Below are 17,693 nucleotides of genomic sequence, written 5' to 3'. Positions count from 1 at the left end.
AGCCAAACAGTTGTTAATTTAGTCAATTCACAGAAGGCTCGAGATGAAAAAGTTTTGAAGTTGTTGCGTTTATTTTTGCTTCATTGTCTGAAATTCAATATTTTGTTTAAGGGTCAGTATGTTCCAGGTGTGAATAATGATATCACTGATGGGCTATCTCGTTCACAGTGGCAGAGATTCGGTGTACTGGTGCCGGGAGCAGATTTGCTTAAAACGGCTTTGACGGTGGACCTTTGGGAGCTGGGAATCTAAGGATGTTACAATTGATTCGTCAGTCCATTGCTCCATCTACTTTGAGGTCATATGGCAAGGCCTAGGCAGAATTTATTGAGTCTGGTGCATTGAGGAGGTATGAGGGACCTTACATGTCACGGTATAGGAGGGAGGATGGAGTCTGCTTCATTATGACACATATTGACCTAGGATTGGCGGTGGTGGCTATAACAGGGAAGATGGCAGGTATTACATTTTTCGGTAAGTACTTTTGGGATTATGATACCATGGAAGGAGAAATGTGTAGGAGAATTGTTGCTGGCTGGGCGATGGAGGATGGATCCAGGTTGGATCAATGGCATCCTATTTCCATGCAAAAGCTGAGGGATATTTTGGGGGTTTTGAATTCTGCTTTTCCTGTTGGGAGGGCTGATAGTATAGATGATTCTTCTCCTGAAAAACAACTATATCATGATTGCAGGCACACCTGCACTATGTAGACCAGGGTGGCCGAGTGGTTAAGGTGTTGGACTTAAGATCCAATGGACATGTGTCTGCGTGGGTTCGAGCCCCACTCCTGGTATATCATTTTTTCTCTCCCGTGACACTGTTCATTTCAATTTCACGCACTTTTCAGTTGCTCCTGATTAATATTAAAATAAGAGCTACATATAAAATCTTCATATCGATTAACGTGTATTTTTCTACCCCCAAAAAAGTAAACGCCTTGTATTGTACATTTCTCTTTGAAACTTAGTAACCTTTTGTTGCAGGTTGTATTACAGTATGCTTTTTCGTTTATTATAGGTGACTTATTTGTTTATGATACCTGACTTAATGCTTTCCATTTGGTGCATAAGGAATTACAAAATCTCTCTACCAGGAGTGGGGCTTGAACCCACGTGGACACATGTCCATTGGATCTTAAGTCCAACGCCTTAACCACTTGGCCATCCTGGTACCTGTGCAGGAAAGGGCAACAACATGGCACTTATTATAGATATCAAGAGTGCTCACTGTGTGACATTGAGCTTTCTATATATATATTTTTTTTCATATCTATATATTTTATCAGGTTACGCAAAACACATTTCAGGAATACAAGGTAATGTCATGCCTCTCCTCTATAAAACGTGCATGTACTTAATAAAAAAAAAGATACAACCATACCTATCAAACATGTTTAAGATTATCAGCGTGTAGGACGAAAAAAGGTGCGCTTTTTTCACACCGTTTTTGTCACATGTCCTATTAAATATGTCTGCAAATTGACGATAATCTTAAGAAATATCACACTAACCCCTTTTCAAGACTCAAAACTACACTTCACACAATCTAAAACACTTTGGGACAGATTTACAAGGCCCTTGCGGCCCTTAGCGCTACATTTGCAGAATTTATTTTGCCGCAAATGTGAAGATCATAGGCCACTACCATAGCAAAATATTTACAAGGTGGCGCAAGCTAGGTTTGCGCCAACTTGTTAACACTTTGCGCCACATCATGCATAATATATGCATGATGTGTGCAAAGGGGGCGTTCCCTTGTTAGAGAGTGGGCACACTCGTTCCTCACCTGACAGGTTGCTTTTTGAGAAGGGTGTCTCTGGGGCTGGTGTTGTAGCCAAGAGCGAACTCTTGACTCCGCGTGGGTCGCTTCGTTTGCCGCACTGCACGGGAATGGCTGGGAGGCATAGAGTTGGCAGTAGAGGAAGCGGTGTGGTGGGGAAGGGTCAGGCATAATTTATACAAGGTGGGCGTTCGCCCATTAGGGAGCCCGAAAAAATGGCGCAAGGCAATCTAAGAGATTTCCTTGCGCCATTTGTTTTACACTTTTAACGCCTACTCAGAGGAGGCGTTAAAAGGGGGAATACCATTATTTATAATGGGCCCCTATGTACTCTGCAGGATTAGTCCCAAAATGATGGCGCTAATCTTGCAGAGTACATCAATAGCGTAAAAAATATAACGCTAATGCCCCTACCCTGTGCCATGGTGCGCCGTATTATTATATATATAGCTCACACATGGTGGCGGTACAGGGGCGTTAAGGGGTGCAAGGAACGTGGCGCTGCACCGGCAGAGCCACTTTCCTTAAATCTGCCCCTTTGTGTTTGTCTCGGAGCAACAGGTGGTTTATAATTTTGACACAAGTGAGGTCAATTTCAATAGAGTCCAGCAATTACAGGAAGATGGGCATAGCTTTGTCAGGGGTGAGCTTAAGAAAGCACACCCTGGGGTGGGTGAAGCATTTTTGGGGTGTGACAGCTCCTTTGGGCTTCGCAGCTCAGGAGGACGAGCCATGCCAAAGGACGTCATGAAAAATAAGACAACAGCGGAGACGCCGGTAAAGGTCTGGGCACCTTTAAAATGCCGGTCATAAGAGAGGGTTGCATCCAGAGCGATCAACCCGATTACAAGGGAGTGGCCTGGTGAATCATTTGATTTATGGTACAATCACGGCTTCAATATCCCAGCTATCAGCCAAGGTGCTGTCTCGTTGGCTTCGGGGCTCATTTTGCATGATGAATTGATGGATTACGATGACGACCAGGAGACTAAGGATGGGGAGAATTGTGAGGGTGGGGATGAGACTTCGGGGAAGGAGATGCAGCAAAGAAATTAGGTGAGCTGTTCTAACAGAGGAAAGAGTTTTGGTGTGTTTCAGGATTTGCCCCCTTTGATGGTGCAGCGTAATCGGAAAGTCAAGATGAATAATCAGGTACCTGCAAGTGGTTTCATTAAAAAAAGGTGAGACACAGGCTGCTGTGGCTATGGGGTGTGAAGAGTTAAGCATGAAGGTAGTGTGTTTGGGGTCTGTAACAGTGGGTAATACCCTTTTGCGTTAGCATAAGGAAGTTTGGGTAGATTGAGTGGGAAAGATGATGCAAATAATGAAGCAGTTAAAGATGCAGACAATGTCCATTTGGGAGGGCTGTGAACAAAAAAGTCGGAGTCAATGATGGTAAGTCAGAGGCAAGTGGTGAGGAGGCTTCTAAGGCAGAGCCAGGTAAGGAAAAAGGAAACTCAGGTGAGGGTAGTGTAAAAAGTAAAAAGTTGCCATATATGGGGTTGTTCTTGCCTTTGGGGGCGCATCTCACCCAAGCCATGAAGGAAAACATTTGTAAAGGTGAGTTTGTTGATGTTTTTAAATTATTACATAGAGAAGTGTGGGCTAAGGAAGGGTCAAAGGAGTAGGAATGGGAATTAGCTAGGAGGCCGAAAGTTCCCACTACCCTTGAGAATTGGATGTCAGTATTCTTAATCATTGCTAGCGTTTATTGTGAGAGGCATCCGGAGCGTTGTATTTCTCTATTAAAATACATGGACGTTTTTAGGTGGGCTCAAATAGACTATGGTGGTTTTGGATGTTTTAGATATAATGAAGAACTTTTAGCCCAGATGGCATTATTTCCAGATAAAGAATGGTGAGATATTTATAATGAGCTTTGGATGCAAGGGTTGTGTACTTCCAAGAATGCCTCAGCGTTACACACAGCTAGTGGTCTTCTGGTTCCTTACAAGCCCTGTCAGGGGCATCCCAACCAATCTAGGGTGGGTAGTTTCACGAGAGCTCAGTTCCCACAGAATGGATCTTGTTGGTCCTTCAACAGAGGGTCATGCACACGACTCCAGTGCAAGTTCATGCACAATTGCTCCAATTGCAGGGGCAAACATCCATTGGTGCAATGTTTTGGAGGGATGCAATGGGGATGGAAGGCTAATGCAGGTAGAGGTGGTGATAGGGGAAGGGGTCGGATACAGCAGATGGTGGGAAAAGGGCCCTTCTCCTAATAAATTTGATATTTTGTTTTATTGGTTGCAGTTTTATCCGAGGCGTGAGGAGGCCAAGTTACTGTACTACAGTTTTCTTGAGGGTTTCAAGCTATGTTATCAAGGTCATAGAAGACAGAGAAAAAATTTGAAATCTGCAGTTGAGAATCCGGAAGTGGTGAGAAAGAAATTGAGGACGGAATTGGAGACTGGCAGAATGGTGGGTCCATGGGATACCTGGCCGATTCATAACTTAACAATTTCACCACTGGGTGTTGTGCCTAAAACACAACAAGGTGAGTTTAGATTGATTCATCATCTATCGTGGGCTGCAGGGGAGTCAGTTAATGATTTAATTGCACATGAAGACTCCATAGTGCATTGCACATCAGTGGAAGAGGCAATTAAGTTGGTAAGGGCTTGTGGAAGGAAGGCACAAATGGCAAAGTTAGACATTCAATCTGTCTTTTGACTATTGCAGGTACATCCTGAGGATTTTTCATTGCTGGGTCTTTAATCTGAGGATTCTATATTTGTGGATATAATGTTGCCAATGGGCTGTTCTGTTTCTTGTTCCCTGTTTGAAACTTGTAGTTGTTTTTTGCAGTGGTTTTTCCAACAGAAGACTGGGCTCGGGCATGTCACGAACTACCTAGGTGACTCTTTTCTGATGGGCTTGCAGTGGTCCAATGAATGTAAAAAAGGGTTAATTGAATTTCAGAAGTGTATGGAGGAGATGGAAGTACCTTTGGCTCCGGATAAGACTGAAGGCCCTGCTATATTGAACTCAGAGAAATCTGAGGTACGGTTTCCGGTGGATAAGTTCAAAAGTTGATTTCTCTGTTGGAGGAGGCTGTTTCCACGGATAAGCTGGAGTTACAGCAGGTGCAAGCCTTATTGGGTTCTTTGAAGTTTGCGTGCCATGTGGTGAGAGTTGGTAGAGCTCTTTGTAGGTGCCTTGGTTTTTCAGTCAAAGGTGCTGTTTTACCTCATCCCAGAATTCGGCTTAAAGAGGTCATCAATGCTGACTTCAGAATGTTGGTTTCTTTCCAGCAAAGTTATAATGGTGTTAACATGTTGACGGTTGAGGATGAATGGTTATGGCAAGTTCAAATTTTTTCTGATGATTCGGGAGCCCATGGTTTGGTTTTCTGAGATGGTGATTGGACTGCTGAGTCATGGCCGGATTCTTGGAGAGAGGCACACCATAGCATTTCGTTTCTGGAGTTTTTTTCCATTTGATGGTTGCTTTAGTGTTGTGTGGTAACCTTTTAGCAAACAGGCGAGTGGTTTTTAATGTGGATAGCCAAACAGTTGTTAATTTAGTCAATTCACAGAAGGCTCGAGATGAAAAAGTTTTGAAGTTGTTGCGTTTATTTTTGCTTCATTGTCTGAAATTCAATATTTTGTTTAAGGGTCAGTATGTTCCAGGTGTGAATAATGATATCACTGATGGGCTATCTCGTTCACAGTGGCAGAGATTCGGTGTACTGGTGCCGGGAGCAGATTTGCTTAAAACGGCTTTGACGGTGGACCTTTGGGAGCTGGGAATCTAAGGATGTTACAATTGATTTGTCAGTCCATTGCTCCATCTACTTTGAGGTCATATGGCAAGGCCTAGGCAGAATTTATTGAGTCTGGTGCATTGAGGAGGTATGAGGGACCTTACATGTCACGGTATAGGAGGGAGGATGGAGTCTGCTTCATTATGACACATATTGACCTAGGATTGGCGGTGGTGGCTATAACAGGGAAGATGGCAGGTATTACATTTTTCGGTAAGTACTTTTGGGATTATGATACCATGGAAGGAGAAATGTGTAGGAGAATTGTTGCTGGCTGGGCGATGGAGGATGGATCCAGGTTGGATCAATGGCATCCTATTTCCATGCAAAAGCTGAGGGATATTTTGGGGGTTTTGAATTCTGCTTTTCCTGTTGGGAGGGCTGATAGTATAGATGATTCTTCTCCTGAAAAACAACTATATCATGATTGCAGGCACACTGCACTATGTAGACCAGGGTGGCCGAGTGGTTAAGGTGTTGGACTTAAGATCCAATGGACATGTGTCTGCGTGGGTTCGAGCCCCACTCCTGGTATATCATTTTTTCTCTCCCGTGACACTGTTCATTTCAATTTCACGCACTTTTCAGTTGCTCCTGATTAATATTAAAATAAGAGCTACATATAAAATCTTCATATCGATTAACGTGTATTTTTCTACCCCCAAAAAAGTAAACGCCTTGTATTGTACATTTCTCTTTGAAACTTAGTAACCTTTTGTTGCAGGTTGTATTACAGTATGCTTTTTCGTTTATTATAGGTGACTTATTTGTTTATGATACCTGACTTAATGCTTTCCATTTGGTGCATAATGAATTACAAAATCTCTCTACCAGGAGTGGGGCTTGAACCCACGTGGACACATGTCCATTGGATCTTAAGTCCAACGCCTTAACCACTCGGCCATCCTGGTACCTGTGCAGGAAAGGGCAACAACATGGCACTTATTATAGATATCAAGAGTGCTCACTGTGTGACATTGAGCTTTCTATATATATATTTTTTTTCATATCTATATATTTTATCAGGTTACGCAAAACACATTTCAGGAATACAAGGTAATGTCATGCCTCTCCTCTATAAAACGTGCATGTACTTAATAAAAAAAAAGATACAACCATACCTATCAAACATGTTTAAGATTATCAGCGTGTAGGACGAAAAAAGGTGCGCTTTTTTCACACCGTTTTTGTCACATGTCCTATTAAATATGTCTGCAAATTGACGATAATCTTAAGAAATATCACACTAACCCCTTTTCAAGACTAAAAACTACACTTCACACAATCTAAAACACTTTGGGACAGATTTACAAGGCCCTTGCGGCCCTTAGCGCTACATTTGCAGAATTTATTTTGCCGCAAATGTGAAGATCATAGGCCACTACCATAGCAAAATATTTACAAGGTGGCGCAAGCTAGGTTTGCGCCAACTTGTTAACACTTTGCGCCACATCATGCATAATATATGCATGATGTGTGCAAAGGGGGCGTTCCCTTGTTAGAGAGTGGGCACACTCGTTCCTCACCTGACAGGTTGCTTTTTGAGAAGGGTGTCTCTGGGGCTGGTGTTGTAGCCAAGAGCGAACTCTTGACTCCGCGTGGGTCGCTTCGTTTGCCGCACTGCACGGGAATGGCTGGGAGGCATAGAGTTGGCAGTAGAGGAAGCGGTGTGGTGGGGAAGGGTCAGGCATAATTTATACAAGGTGGGCGTTCGCCCATTAGGGAGCCCGAAAAAATGGCGCAAGGCAATCTAAGAGATTTCCTTGCGCCATTTGTTTTACACTTTTAACGCCTACTCAGAGGAGGCGTTAAAAGGGGGAATACCATTATTTATAATGGGCCCCTATGTACTCTGCAGGATTAGTCCCAAAATGATGGCGCTAATCTTGCAGAGTACATCAATAGCGTAAAAAATATAACGCTAATGCCCCTACCCTGTGCCATGGTGCGCCGTATTATTATATATATAGCTCACACATGGTGGCGGTACAGGGGCGTTAAGGGGTGCAAGGAACGTGGCGCTGCACCGGCAGAGCCACTTTCCTTAAATCTGCCCCTTTGTGTTTGTCTCGGAGCAACAGGTGGTTTATAATTTTGACACAAGTGAGGTCAATTTCAATAGAGTCCAGCAATTACAGGAAGATGGGCATAGCTTTGTCAGGGGTGAGCTTAAGAAAGCACACCCTGGGGTGGGTGAAGCATTTTTGGGGTGTGACAGCTCCTTTGGGCTTCGCAGCTCAGGAGGACGAGCCATGCCAAAGGACGTCATGAAAAATAAGACAACAGCGGAGACGCCGGTAAAGGTCTGGGCACCTTTAAAATGCCGGTCATAAGAGAGGGTTGCATCCAGAGCGATCAACCCGATTACAAGGGAGTGGCCTGGTGAATCATTTGATTTATGGTACAATCACGGCTTCAAGATCCCAGCTATCAGCCAAGGTGCTGTCTCGTTGGCTTCGGGGCTCATTTTGCATGATGAATTGATGGATTACGATGACGACCAGGAGACTAAGGATGGGGAGAATTGTGAGGGTGGGGATGAGACTTCGGGGAAGGAGATGCAGCAAAGAAATTAGGTGAGCTGTTCTAACAGAGGAAAGAGTTTTGGTGTGTTTCAGGATTTGCCCCCTTTGATGGTGCAGCGTAATCGGAAAGTCAAGATGAATAATCAGGTACCTGCAAGTGGTTTCATTAAAAAAAGGTGAGACACAGGCTGCTGTGGCTATGGGGTGTGAAGAGTTAAGCATGAAGGTAGTGTGTTTGGGGTCTGTAACAGTGGGTAATACCCTTTTGCGTTAGCATAAGGAAGTTTGGGTAGATTGAGTGGGAAAGATGATGCAAATAATGAAGCAGTTAAAGATGCAGACAATGTCCATTTGGGAGGGCTGTGAACAAAAAAGTCGGAGTCAATGATGGTAAGTCAGAGGCAAGTGGTGAGGAGGCTTCTAAGGCAGAGCCAGGTAAGGAAAAAGGAAACTCAGGTGAGGGTAGTGTAAAAAGTAAAAAGTTGCCATATATGGGGTTGTTCTTGCCTTTGGGGGCGCATCTCACCCAAGCCATGAAGGAAAACATTTGTAAAGGTGAGTTTGTTGATGTTTTTAAATTATTACATAGAGAAGTGTGGGCTAAGGAAGGGTCAAAGGAGTAGGAATGGGAATTAGCTAGGAGGCCGAAAGTTCCCACTACCCTTGAGAATTGGATGTCAGTATTCTTAATCATTGCTAGCGTTTATTGTGAGAGGCATCCGGAGCGTTGTATTTCTCTATTAAAATACATGGACGTTTTTAGGTGGGCTCAAATAGACTATGGTGGTTTTGGATGTTTTAGATATAATGAAGAACTTTTAGCCCAGATGGCATTATTTCCAGATAAAGAATGGTGAGATATTTATAATGAGCTTTGGATGCAAGGGTTGTGTACTTCCAAGAATGCCTCAGCGTTACACACAGCTAGTGGTCTTCTGGTTCCTTACAAGCCCTGTCAGGGGCATCCCAACCAATCTAGGGTGGGTAGTTTCACGAGAGCTCAGTTCCCACAGAATGGATCTTGTTGGTCCTTCAACAGAGGGTCATGCACACGACTCCAGTGCAAGTTCATGCACAATTGCTCCAATTGCAGGGGCAAACATCCATTGGTGCAATGTTTTGGAGGGATGCAATGGGGATGGAAGGCTAATGCAGGTAGAGGTGGTGATAGGGGAAGGGGTCGGATACAGCAGATGGTGGGAAAAGGGCCCTTCTCCTAATAAATTTGATATTTTGTTTTATTGGTTGCAGTTTTATCCGAGGCGTGAGGAGGCCAAGTTACTGTACTACAGTTTTCTTGAGGGTTTCAAGCTATGTTATCAAGGTCATAGAAGACAGAGAAAAAATTTGAAATCTGCAGTTGAGAATCCGGAAGTGGTGAGAAAGAAATTGAGGACGGAATTGGAGACTGGCAGAATGGTGGGTCCATGGGATACCTGGCCGATTCATAACTTAACAATTTCACCACTGGGTGTTGTGCCTAAAACACAACAAGGTGAGTTTAGATTGATTCATCATCTATCGTGGGCTGCAGGGGAGTCAGTTAATGATTTAATTGCACATGAAGACTCCATAGTGCATTGCACATCAGTGGAAGAGGCAATTAAGTTGGTAAGGGCTTGTGGAAGGAAGGCACAAATGGCAAAGTTAGACATTCAATCTGTCTTTTGACTATTGCCGGTACATCCTGAGGATTTTTCATTGCTGGGTCTTTAATCTGAGGATTCTATATTTGTGGATATAATGTTGCCAATGGGCTGTTCTGTTTCTTGTTCCCTGTTTGAAACTTGTAGTTGTTTTTTGCAGTGGTTTTTCCAACAGAAGACTGGGCTCGGGCATGTCACGAACTACCTAGGTGACTCTTTTCTGATGGGCTTGCAGTGGTCCAATGAATGTAAAAAAGGGTTAATTGAATTTCAGAAGTGTATGGAGGAGATGGAAGTACCTTTGGCTCCGGATAAGACTGAAGGCCCTGCTATATTGAACTCAGAGAAATCTGAGGTACGATTTCCGGTGGATAAGTTCAAAAGTTGATTTCTCTGTTGGAGGAGGCTGTTTCCACGGATAAGCTGGAGTTACAGCAGGTGCAAGCCTTATTGGGTTCTTTGAAGTTTGCGTGCCATGTGGTGAGAGTTGGTAGAGCTCTTTGTAGGTGCCTTGGTTTTTCAGTCAAAGGTGCTGTTTTACCTCATCCCAGAATTCGGCTTAAAGAGGTCATCAATGCTGACTTCAGAATGTTGGTTTCTTTCCAGCAAAGTAATAATGGTGTTAACATGTTGACGGTTGAGGATGAATGGTTATGGCAAGTTCAATTTTTTTCTGATGATTCGGGAGCCCATGGTTTGGTTTTCTGAGATGGTGATTGGACTGCTGAGTCATGGCCGGATTCTTGGAGAGAGGCACACCATAGCATTTCGTTTCTGGAGTTTTTTTCCATTTGATGGTTGCTTTAGTGTTGTGTGGTAACCTTTTAGCAAACAGGCGAGTGGTTTTTAACGTGGATAGCCAAACAGTTGTTAATTTAGTCAATTCACAGAAGGCTCGAGATGAAAAAGTTTTGAAGTTGTTGCGTTTATTTTTGCTTCATTGTCTGAAATTCAATATTTTGTTTAAGGGTCAGTATGTTCCAGGTGTGAATAATGATATCACTGATGGGCTATCTCGTTCACAGTGGCAGAGATTCGGTGTACTGGTGCCGGGAGCAGATTTGCTTAAAACGGCTTTGACGGTGGACCTTTGGGAGCTGGGAATCTAAGGATGTTACAATTGATTCGTCAGTCCATTGCTCCATCTACTTTGAGGTCATATGGCAAGGCCTAGGCAGAATTTATTGAGTCTGGTGCATTGAGGAGGTATGAGGGACCTTACATGTCACGGTATAGGAGGGAGGATGGAGTCTGCTTCATTATGACACATATTGACCTAGGATTGGCGGTGGTGGCTATAACAGGGAAGATGGCAGGTATTACATTTTTCGGTAAGTACTTTTGGGATTATGATACCATGGAAGGAGAAATGTGTAGGAGAATTGTTGCTGGCTGGGCGATGGAGGATGGATCCAGGTTGGATCAATGGCATCCTATTTCCATGCAAAAGCTGAGGGATATTTTGGGGGTTTTGAATTCTGCTTTTCCTGTTGGGAGGGCTGATAGTATAGATGATTCTTCTCCTGAAAAACAACTATATCATGATTGCAGGCACACCTGCACTATGTAGACCAGGGTGGCCGAGTGGTTAAGGTGTTGGACTTAAGATCCAATGGACATGTGTCTGCGTGGGTTCGAGCCCCACTCCTGGTATATCATTTTTTCTCTCCCGTGACACTGTTCATTTCAATTTCACGCACTTTTCAGTTGCTCCTGATTAATATTAAAATAAGAGCTACATATAAAATCTTCATATCGATTAACGTGTATTTTTCTACCCCCAAAAAAGTAAACGCCTTGTATTGTACATTTCTCTTTGAAACTTAGTAACCTTTTGTTGCAGGTTGTATTACAGTATGCTTTTTCGTTTATTATAGGTGACTTATTTGTTTATGATACCTGACTTAATGCTTTCCATTTGGTGCATAAGGAATTACAAAATCTCTCTACCAGGAGTGGGGCTTGAACCCACGTGGACACATGTCCATTGGATCTTAAGTCTAACGCCTTAACCACTCGGCCATCCTGGTACCTGTGCAGGAAAGGGCAACAACATGGCACTTATTATAGATATCAAGAGTGCTCACTGTGTGACATTGAGCTTTCTATATATATATATATTTTCATATCTATATATTTTATCAGGTTACGCAAAACACGTTTCAGGAATACAAGGTAATGTCATGCCTCTCCTCTATAAAACGTGCATGTACTTAATAAAAAAAAAAATACAACCATACCTATCAAACATGTTTAAGATTATCAGCGTGTAGGACGAAAAAAGTGCGCTTTTTTCACACCGTTTTTGTCACATGTCCTATTAAATATGTCTGCAAATTGACGATAATCTTAAGAAATATCACACTAACCCCTTTTCAAGACTCAAAACTACACTTCACACAATCTAAAACACTTTGGGACAGATTTACAAGGCCCTTGCGGCCCTTAGCGCTACATTTGCAGAATTTATTTTGCCACAAATGTGAAGATCATAGGCCACTACCATAGCAAAATATTTACAAGGTGGCGCAAGCTAGGTTTGCGCCAACTTGTTAACACTTTGCGCCACATCATGCATAATATATGCATGATGTGTGCAAAGGGGGCGTTCCCTTGTTAGAGAGTGGGCACGCTCGTTCCTCACCTGACAGGTTGCTTTTTGAGAAGGGTGTCTCTGGGGCTGGTGTTGTAGCCAAGAGCGAACTCTTGACTCCGCGTGGGTCGCTTCGTTTGCCGCACTGCACGGGAATGGCTGGGAGGCATAGAGTTGGCAGTAGAGGAAGCGGTGTGGTGGGGAAGGGTCAGGCATAATTTATACAAGGTGGGCGTTCGCCCATTAGGGAGCCCGAAAAAATGGCGCAAGGCAATCTAAGAGATTTCCTTGCGCCATTTGTTTTACACTTTTAACGCCTACTCAGAGGAGGCGTTAAAAGGGGGAATACCATTATTTATAATGGGCCCCTATGTACTCTGCAGGATTAGTCCCAAAATGATGGCGCTAATCTTCCAGAGTACATCAATAGCGTAAAAAATATAACGCTAATGCCCCTACCCTGTGCCATGGTGCGCCGTATTATTATATATATAGCTCACACATGGTGGCGGTACAGGGGCGTTAAGGGGTGCAAGGAACGTGGCGCTGCACTGACAGAGCCACTTTCCTTAAATCTGCCCCTTTGTGTTTGTCTCGGAGCAACAGGTGGTTTATAATTTTGACACAAGTGAGGTCAATTTCAATAGAGTCCAGCAATTACAGGAAGATGGGCATAGCTTTGTCAGGGGTGAGCTTAAGAAAGCACACCCTGGGGTGGCTGAAGCATTTTTGGGGTGTGACAGCTCCTTTGGGCTTCGCAGCTCAGGAGGACGAGCCATGCCAAAGGACGTCATGAAAAATAAGACAACAGCGGAGACGCCGGTAAAGGTCTGGGCACCTTTAAAATGCCGGTCATAAGAGAGGGTTGCATCCAGAGCGATCAACCCGATTACAAGGGAGTGGCCTGGTGAATCATTTGATTTATGGTACAATCACGGCTTCAAGATCCCAGCTATCAGCCAAGGTGCTGTCTCGTTGGCTTCGGGGCTCATTTTGCATGATGAATTGATGGATTACGATGACGACCAGGAGACTAAGGAGGGGGAGAATTGTGAGGGTGGGGATGAGACTTCGGGGAAGGAGATGCAGCAAAGAAATTAGGTGAGCTGTTCTAACAGAGGAAAGAGTTTTGGTGTGTTTCAGGATTTGCCCCCTTTGATGGTGCAGCGTAATCGGAAAGTCAAGACGAATAATCAGGTACCTGCAAGTGGTTTCATTCAAAAAAGGTGAGACACAGGCTGCTGTGGCTATGGGGTGTGAAGAGTTAAGCATGAAGGTAGTGTGTTTGGTGTCTGTAACAGTGGGTAATACCCTTTTGCGTTAGCATAAGGAAGTTTTGGTAGATTGAGTGGGAAAGATGATGCAAATAATGAAGCAGTTAAAGATGCAGACAATGTCCATTTGGGGGGGCTGTGAACAAAAAAGTCGGAGTCAATGATGGTAAGTCAGAGGCAAGTGGTGAGGAGGCTTCTAAGGCAGAGCCAGGTAAGGAAAAAGGAAACTCAGGTGAGGGTAGTGTAAAAAGTAAAAAGTTGCCATATATGGGGTTGTTCTTGCCTTTGGGGGCGCATCTCACCCAAGCCATGAAGGAAAACATTTGTAAAGGTGAGTTTGTTGATGTTTTTTAATTATTACATAGAGAAGTGTGGGCTAAGGAAGGGTCAAAGGAGGAGGAATGGGAATTAGCTAGGAGGCCGAAAGTTCCCACTACCCTTGAGAATTGGATGTCAGTATTCTTAATCATTGCTAGCGTTTATTGTGAGAGGCATCCGGAGCGTTGTATTTCTCTATTAAAATACATGGACGTTTTTAGGTGGGCTGAAATAGACTATTGTGGTTTTGGATGTTTTAGAAATAATGAAGAACTTAGAGCCCAGATGGCATTATTTCCAGATAAAGAATGGTGAGATATTTATAATGAGCTTTGGATGCAAGGGTTGTGTACTTCCAAGAATGCCTCAGCGTTACACACAGCTAGTGGTCTTCTGGTTCCTTACAAGCCCTGTCAGGGGCATCCCAACCAATCTAGGGTGGGTAGTTTCACGAGAGCTCAGTTCCCACAGAATGGATCTTGTTGGTCCTTCAACAGAGGGTCATGCACACGACTCCAGTGCAAGTTCATGCACAATTGCTCCAATTGCAGGGGCAAACATCCATTGGTGCAATGTTTTGGAGGGATGCAATGGGGATGGAAGGCTAATGCAGGTAGAGGTGGTGATAGGGGAAGGGGTCGGATACAGCAGATGGTGGGAAAAGGGCCCTTCTCCTAATAAATTTGATATTTTGTTTTATTGGTTGCAGTTTTATCCGAGGCGTGAGGAGGCCAAGTTACTGTACTAGAGTTTTCTTGAGGGTTTCAAGCTATGTTATCAAGGTCATAGAAGACAGAGAAAAAATTTGAAATCTGCAGTTGAGAATCCGGAAGTGGTGAGAAAGAAATTGAGGACGGAATTGGAGGCTGGCAGAATGGTGGGTCCATGGGATACCTGGCCGATTCATAACTTAACAATTTCACCACTGGGTGTTGTGCCTAAAACACAACAAGGTGAGTTTAGATTGATTCATCATCTATCGTGGGCTGCAGGGGAGTCAGTTAATGATTTAATTGCACATGAAGACTCCATAGTGCATTGCACATCAGTGGAAGAGGCAATTAAGTTGGTAAGGGCTTGTGGAAGGAAGGCACAAATGGCAAAGTTAGACATTCAATCTGTCTTTTGACTATTGCAGGTACATCCTGAGGATTTTTCGTTGTTGGGTCTTTAATCTGAGGATTCTATATTTGTGGATATAATGTTGCCAATGGGCTGTTCTGTTTCTTGTTCCCTGTTTGAAACTTGTAGTTGTTTTTTGCAGTGGTTTTTCCAACAGAAGACTGGGCTCGGGCATGTCACGAACTACCTAGGTGACTCTTTTCTAATGGGCTTGCAGTGGTCCAATGAATGTAAAAAAGGGTTAATTGAATTTCAGAAGTGTATGGAGGAGATGGAAGTACCTTTGGCTCCGGATAAGACTGAAGGCCCTGCTATATTGAACTCAGAGAAATCAGAGGTACGGTTTCCGGTGGATAAGTTCAAAAGTTGATTTCTCTGTTGGAGGAGGCTGTTTCCACGGATAAGCTGGAGTTACAGCAGGTGCAAGCCTTATTGGGTTCTTTGAAGTTTGCGTGCCGTGTGGTGAGAGTTGGTAGAGCTCTTTGTAGGTGCCTTGGTTTTTCAGTCAAAGGTGCTGTTTTACCTCATCCCAGAATTCGGCTTAAAGAGGTCATCAATGCTGACTTCAGAATGTTGGTTTCTTTCCAGCAAAGTAATAATGGTGTTAACATGTTGACGGTTGAGGATGAATGGTTATGGCAAGTTCAAATTTTTTCTGATGATTCGGGAGCCCATGGTTTGGTTTTCTGAGATGGTGATTGGACTGCTGAGTCATGGCCGGATTCTTGGAGAGAGGCACACCATAGCATTTCGTTTCTGGAGTTTTTTTCCATTTGATGGTTGCTTTAGTGTTGTGTGGTAACCTTTTAGCAAACAGGCGAGTGATTTTTAATGTGGATAGCCAAACAGTTGTTAATTTAGTCAATTCACAGAAGGCTCGAGATGAAAAAGTTTTGAAGTTGTTGCGTTTATTTTTGCTTCATTGTCTGAAATTCAATATTTTGTTTAAGGGTCAGTATGTTCCAGGTGTGAATAATGATATCACTGATGGGCTATCTCGTTCACAGTGGCAGAGATTCGGTGTACTGGTGCCGGGAGCAGATTTGCTTAAAACGGCTTTGACGGTGGACCTTTGGGAGCTGGGAATCTAAGGATGTTACAATTGATTCGTCAGTCCATTGCTCCATCTACTTTGAGGTCATATGGCAAGGCCTAGGCAGAATTTATTGAGTCTGGTGCATTGAGGAGGTATGAGGGACCTTACATGTCACGGTATAGGAGGGAGGATGGAGTCTGCTTCATTATGACACATATTGACCTAGGATTGGCGGTGGTGGCTATAACAGGGAAGATGGCAGGTATTACATTTTTCGGTAAGTACTTTTGGGATTATGATACCATGGAAGGAGAAATGTGTAGGAGAATTGTTGCTGGCTGGGCGATGGAGGATGGATCCAGGTTGGATCAATGGCATCCTATTTCCATGCAAAAGCTGAGGGATATTTTGGGGGTTTTGAATTCTGCTTTTCCTGTTGGGAGGGCTGATAGTATAGATGATTCTTCTCCTGAAAAACAACTATATCATGATTGCAGGCACACCTGCAGTATGTAGACCAGGGTGGCCGAGTGGTTAAGGTGTTTGACTTAAGATCCAATGGACATGTGTCTGCGTGGGTTCGAGCCCCACTCCTGGTATATCATCTTTTCTCTCCCGTGAAACTGTTCATTTCAATTTCACGCACTTTTCAGTTGCTCCTGATTATTATTAAAATAAGAGCTACATATAAAATCTTCATATCGATTAACGTGTATTTTTCTACCCCCAAAAAAGTAAACGCCTTGTATTGTACATTTCTCTTTGAAACTTAGTAACATTTTGTTGCAGGTTGTATTACAGTATGCTTTTTCGTTTATTATAGGTGACTTATTTGTTTATGATACCTGACTTAATGCTTTCCATTTGGAGCATAAGGAATTACAAAATCTCTCTACCAGGAGTGGGGCTTGAACCCACGTGGTCACATGTCCATTGGATCTTAAGTCCAACGCCTTAACCACTCGGCCATCCTGGTACCTGTGCAGGAAAGGGCAACAACATGGCACTTATTATAGATATCAAGAGTGCTCACTGTGTGACATTGAGCTTTCTATATATATATATATTTTCATATCTATATATTTTATCAGGTTACGCAAAACACATTTCAGGAATACAAGGTAATGTCATGCCTCTCCTCTATAAAACGTGCATGTACTTAATAAAAAAAAAAATACAACCATACCTATCAAACATGTTTAAGATTATCAGCGTGTAGGACGAAAAAAGGTGCGCTTTTTTCACACCGTTTTTGTCACATGTCCTATTAAATATGTCTGCAAATTGACGATAATCTTAAGAAATATCACACTAACCCCTTTTCAAGACTCAAAACTACACTTCACACAATCTAAAACACTTTGGGACAGATTTACAAGGCCCTTGCGGCCCTTAGCGCTACATTTGCAGAATTTATTTTGCCGCAAATGTGAAGATCATAGGCCACTACCATAGCAAAATATTTACAAGGTGGCGCAAGCTAGGTTTGCGCCAACTTGTTAACACTTTGCGCCACATCATGCATAATATATGCATGATGTGTGCAAAGGGGGCGTTCCCTTGTTAGAGAGTGGGCACGCTCGTTCCTCACCTGACAGGTTGCTTTTTGAGAAGGGTGTCTCTGGGGC

At 43.3% G+C, this 17,693-nt stretch overlaps 8 non-coding genes across 8 annotated transcripts; 4 read left to right on the top strand and 4 right to left on the bottom strand.

Annotated features, from left to right (window-relative positions):
- Positions 1-713: 713 nt before the first annotated feature.
- TRNAL-UAA (transfer RNA leucine (anticodon UAA)) lies at positions 714-796 on the top strand. The gene has a single exon. It is a non-coding gene; the product is annotated as a tRNA-Leu (tRNA).
- Positions 797-1,090: 294 nt separating this feature from the next.
- TRNAL-UAA (transfer RNA leucine (anticodon UAA)) lies at positions 1,091-1,173 on the bottom strand. The gene has a single exon. It is a non-coding gene; the product is annotated as a tRNA-Leu (tRNA).
- Positions 1,174-6,002: 4,829 nt separating this feature from the next.
- TRNAL-UAA (transfer RNA leucine (anticodon UAA)) lies at positions 6,003-6,085 on the top strand. Its single transcript has one exon. It is a non-coding gene; the product is annotated as a tRNA-Leu (tRNA).
- A 294-nt stretch (positions 6,086-6,379) lies between these two features.
- TRNAL-UAA (transfer RNA leucine (anticodon UAA)) lies at positions 6,380-6,462 on the bottom strand. Its single transcript has one exon. It is a non-coding gene; the product is annotated as a tRNA-Leu (tRNA).
- A 4,830-nt stretch (positions 6,463-11,292) lies between these two features.
- Positions 11,293-11,375, top strand: TRNAL-UAA (transfer RNA leucine (anticodon UAA)). The gene has a single exon. It is a non-coding gene; the product is annotated as a tRNA-Leu (tRNA).
- A 294-nt stretch (positions 11,376-11,669) lies between these two features.
- Positions 11,670-11,752, bottom strand: TRNAL-UAA (transfer RNA leucine (anticodon UAA)). Its single transcript has one exon. It is a non-coding gene; the product is annotated as a tRNA-Leu (tRNA).
- Positions 11,753-16,581: 4,829 nt separating this feature from the next.
- On the top strand, positions 16,582-16,664 carry TRNAL-UAA (transfer RNA leucine (anticodon UAA)). Its single transcript has one exon. It is a non-coding gene; the product is annotated as a tRNA-Leu (tRNA).
- Positions 16,665-16,958: 294 nt separating this feature from the next.
- Positions 16,959-17,041, bottom strand: TRNAL-UAA (transfer RNA leucine (anticodon UAA)). Its single transcript has one exon. It is a non-coding gene; the product is annotated as a tRNA-Leu (tRNA).
- Between the last annotated feature and the right edge of the window lie 652 nt (positions 17,042-17,693).

Source organism: Pleurodeles waltl, chromosome 5 (genome assembly GCF_031143425.1).
Source record: "Pleurodeles waltl isolate 20211129_DDA chromosome 5, aPleWal1.hap1.20221129, whole genome shotgun sequence".
Classification (NCBI taxonomy): Eukaryota; Metazoa; Chordata; class Amphibia; order Caudata; family Salamandridae; genus Pleurodeles; species Pleurodeles waltl.
This window is presented reverse-complemented; position numbering and strand designations above follow the sequence as displayed.